Here is a 5,000-nt window from a genome sequence, read left to right as displayed (position 1 = left end):
CGTCGCCATTGCTGTATGTCGCTTTTATACTTAAGTGTTTGAGCACCTCCCGCTGCATTTAGAAGCAAGAAACGGAAGAATTAAAGAAGTGGCTTTCTTCGAAGGTGAAGCAAACATCGAAGCTATCAAAGTATACCAATGTTTATCAAAGCTATCACGAGGTTTTGCAAGCTATGAGTCATCAAAAGCCACATGAATACAACTTGAACTACATCCGTGACGTGAAAAACAGTGAGGCAACCAAACAATCCATGCTTCCAGACACTAGTACTTGTGTGGTGGACCATAATGAAGGACTGTCGAAAGACTCGGTCACTGATTATGTAACGAAAACTGATGAGAAATCCGTACCAATCTCCTGGGATAGAGAAAGGGCTGAGGCAGTACATGCTCCCCGGGACAGAGAACCTTCCAGGATTAATTCCTTACAAGAAAACGACGAGCTTGTTTCAGAAAGACAAGGTAATTAGAAAGTGTATGGTGCATTATTTAAATAAGGACGTACCGAGCTCGTCTGAACTGAGAAAGTGTTTCTCTCTTGCTTTTGGAAAATATTATATCTCTATACCTAAACCGCAAATCAGACGTAACAATCTTCGAGAGTAGGATATTCTAATGGTCATTTTTATCTCATCATCCGCAGGACTGCTAAACACAAAGAAGATTTGTCATTTCTATTGTGTATTCAAGATCAATCTGCTACTACGCATTCGACAAAATTAAACCAACAAAATGAGAGTTATTGTCTATCAAGAGAAGAGCTATTGATATCAGGAGACATTGAATCGAACCCAGGCCCTGTTGATCATGAAACGAGTACACATACAGCACATACAATACTGAGAAATCCTTCTATAGCACTGTTGCAGGCTCGATTAGGTCAAAAAGGATTGAAGTCACTAGAAAGTACCTCAGATGGTTCATGCTTCTTTTCTTCTGTTGCCCACCAGTTATACATGATCCTTCCTATCACATGAATGTGCATGCTGCTGGAGTTGAATCCATCAGAAACAACCGTCAAAAATTAATTGGACCCATTACAGTGCAATTGTGTGTTTGTTGTCACAGTAACATACATGATGTGATGCACTTGTTGTGAAAGCAGTTTGCAATGTATTATATGTTACTATACATATAAATGAATCCATTGAGGGGTGGGCACCAGTAACTGTTATCAGTCCTATAAGCGGACAACAGGGAACTACTGTGAACATTGGACATCTAGATGGAAGACACTATGTCTCAGCACTTCAGTTAGATTATTAAAATGAAAGAATTTCAGGTTATGAAATCATTGGTGTTACCAATGTCAACAATTATTCAGAGCCTGGTAATAATTGATTAATTGACGATGGCCAAAAATGATGTGAGTGTCAGTAATAATTTCTACAAAGCAGTGGCAAAAAAGGCTTATATGAGAGAATCTATCAAGCGGAAGAGAAAAAATCACTTGAAGAGTTCAGGGAAAAGAAAAACAATGCAAAACGCCAAAACAGATCTGAAAATATTGAAGCAGCAAGGGAATAGAAGAAGAAAAGCAATCCAGAACATATCAGAGACCTAAACAGAAACGCATAAAACCATTAAAGGAAAGCTATGCAGAGCTCAAGGCTAAACCAAACTGAAATTTGTCAAGGTCAAGACTCTATTAGACATTCCATGTCAAAAGTGATTCAGTCCTGAATATATATGCACTTGCTGTGATCAGTTATGGTTCAGATCATCTGTTTCTAAGTGTAACAGTATCAAATATAGTGATAAATGTTCGCAAGGTTTGTTGGAGGAATGTATAACTGGCACAAAAAGTGTTAATATTACTAAATGGATCTGCTCTACTTGCTGAACCTGATGACATTAACAATATGACCTAGCAAGAAAAATCGCACCTTATTCAGAATTGCCCTGTCATCTGTGCAACGAACTTTGAACACATGGTACAGCTCTTTATAGAGGATGTGTTGAAGAGTAATCTTATGCCTATTGGAGAAATGGTATACTTATTTCACAGGGTTGAATTCCAGCAAAGGGGATTATCTCACATATATGCATTATTTTGGGTATCTAGTTGCATATAAGAGCCCACCGTGCTGTTACACAATTATCCAACTATCAATGCTAATGCATAAAGAGAACTTCAGCCTGCCAATTTTAAACAATCGCGGTAACTTTCATTCTTGTGCCCGTCTTTATACTAGATGAATTTAACAGGCGCAGAAATAATGTTCGCCCAAGTTGGTCCCAGACGAATTGTGTGTCTCGTATAGTTCGTCCCGTCTTTACACTAGACGGATAACATGAGAGACGCATGATTCGTCTGGACGGATTATGCGTCTCTAGTATAAAAAAGGCTAATGAAAACTCAAACAAGAAATTCTAATTTTAATTCTTCCTTAAACGTTTACAAAGGGGCCTAATTTTCATTCTTAATCACCAATAGTCATAAAAATATTCTCTTTTTAATTTTTCCCTAAAAAATAGATGAATAATAATGATATTAATAATAACTAAAATACTCCCCATTCAGTCTCTAATCTCAGTTTCCCCGGAAATGTTAAAATCATTACTTATTAGTTTATTTAAACGATAATCTTTATGTCATACGCTCCTATCCCCATCCTCACAGGTGTCCACAGAATGTTGTAGTGCACACTCGTATGTTTAATTTGACATTTTCTTCAGTCTAGTCGGAGTTCTTACGTTGTCTTTGTTTTAGAAGATTTCTCTCAGAAAAACCGAGAGAGCTATTTAACGTCGCATCCATTTTGAAACGTTGGACTCTCGCTACTTCTTTGAGCACGTCAGTGATCCAGTTTAGAGACTCGAGATATTCGAATCAATACGGTGTGGCAAAAAACTGGAATTTTCCTATGGGCTATTGGTTTTCCTAAAGCTGAATATATTCGTATTTTAAGAAGTTATTTGATACCTAGCATTGTCAGATACACAAAACCAGCTTGCCTTTTAATTATTTGGCGTGTGACTGAATTAAAATTTCATACCCCACAGTTTTTGAATAGTCCCCGATGTATTCTTTTTTTTTTACCTAACGGCAAGGACAAACTACAAAGGAATTCACGGTACAAACGCATAATCTATGCACTTGCGGATGGCGAATGTGAAAAGCAACGGTCTTTAATAGAAATACAGTCAGCAATGAACATGCCTTTTTCATATTGGTGTCCTCTTACCATTTTTGTTTCACTTAGCAAGGGAAGGCGTTTCTAGAGCAACAACCACTCTTTTTGTTTAATTGTTGTTTCTTTAAAAGAAAAAAATAAATTAGTGTTTCTGTAATGCCATCGTATACGAGTAGGATTGAGTTTACGTTGAATCAGAAGAACACTTGAGAAGTCTTTTGAGGCCTTCACGGTAGTTTCTGCAAAACGCAAAACAGATGTAAGGATTGACGGCGCAATAGAACTTCATTAGAAGAAACCAGCCAACCTCCCCATACGAGAAATGTGCTATAGAGATATTTATCAATGTATATAATACTCCAAGGCAATCTGCAAAATATCAACCCCAGCACAATAGCTATGGCCAACTTCAACGCGTTTGTGTTTCGTTTCTTGCGTTGTATTTGACCAACAGTGGATTCTTGACCTGGAATCTCTTGTAGGTTGAGCTTAATAAGGATGATGGAGTATATTAAGGTTAACAGAATGACTGGAGTGTAAAGAAAAGCTACGTAATGGGCAAGGATAAAGACAGTAAATGATATCGACTCTCCAAAGGTTTCTTCCCATTGATAAACACAAAATACTTTCCCTTCGTATTTCTCCAGGCTATATGCGAACAGGTCAAGTGAAGTGGATTCCATCGCAACAATCCATGTGGCGAGAATGAAAAAAGTACACCTTTTCAAACTGATCAATTGGGAATGGAGGGGCCACACCACAGCTCCAAAACGATCCACTGCTATCAGAATCAGGCTCAGGACGGAGACAATGAGGGACACCTCAAATAAGAAAGGAATCAGCTAACACAAGGTATTGCTGAGGACGCCACTGATGAGCCAGGAGTATCGATACTTCGAACCTGTGACTTCTGTAATACCAGTGTGGTGGTCTACCAATGGAATTCCCAGCCAACTAGGAGATGGTCATTCTTTGTGTTCGTAACAAACTCCATGTAGATCAGAGTTCTAACCTTTGACATTCCCAACAGGAGCGTCATATAATGCTGACATTTCGAGCGACGTTGGGTTCACAACACGACCAGGTCATGTATGAGAGCTAGCCTCTAAAGAGGACCGACTCATTACTTCATCAATGAATTAGTTATCCTGTAAGGTCGTGAAATATTATTACTGGGTTGCCAAAGCCAGTCGGAATCTGAGTTTCATTTCGTGGTTTTTTTTTCCCGTGTCGTTTAAAGTCTTGTCTGTCACTCCCCTGCTAAGGGGTGTCTTTGTGCAAAGAGTCTTCTGTGCGTATTTTTTTAGGTTTGAGGGGGCTGCGTAGATTTCTCTGGTGCACACAGGAGGACATTTGGCGCATTTGGCAATGGCGTCGAAAGTCATTGTAACGGGCATGGCGTTTTAGTACATCTTTAAGCAAAATATATCGATATGGAGCTCAAGAATGAAACGTAAAGACAGGCGGTGAAACATAAAGATCTGGAATCTTAAAAGTGACAAGTAATGGACTTCGACAGCAATCTTTCTTTTGAACGTAGCAAAACTCTCCCACAATGTTTGTCGCTGATCGCGGTTCAAAATTAATGTTGTTTTCATGTCGTAAATTTTATTGCAAAGTATTTTATTCTCGATCGACCGTCCTGGAAACTTCCTTCTGCTCTTCCTAAAAACTGTGTATCAATATTTATTTACTTTTGCATCAATATTTGTTTTGCATAAAGCAAGCTAACAAAATTTGTACCTTAGTTACTTCGCGTTTGTTAGTGTTAAAATAGAATTTTCGTTCCAATGCTTCTGTAAAACGGACAGGTATATTTTTAAGTCACCCATCCAAATACTAACGACGCCGGACAGGGCTAAC

The 5,000-nt window shown here is 38.5% G+C and overlaps 1 pseudogene; it reads right to left on the bottom strand.

The window, feature by feature from the left end:
• Positions 1-5,000, bottom strand: part of LOC138035922 (QRFP-like peptide receptor) — a 17,066-nt pseudogene that overhangs the window by 8,015 nt on the left and 4,051 nt on the right.

This window comes from Montipora capricornis, unplaced genomic scaffold, assembly GCF_036669925.1.
Source record: "Montipora capricornis isolate CH-2021 unplaced genomic scaffold, ASM3666992v2 scaffold_438, whole genome shotgun sequence".
Classification (NCBI taxonomy): domain Eukaryota; kingdom Metazoa; phylum Cnidaria; class Anthozoa; order Scleractinia; family Acroporidae; genus Montipora; species Montipora capricornis.
Note: the sequence above shows the minus strand (reverse complement) of the source record. Positions and strands in the feature narration are given on the sequence as shown.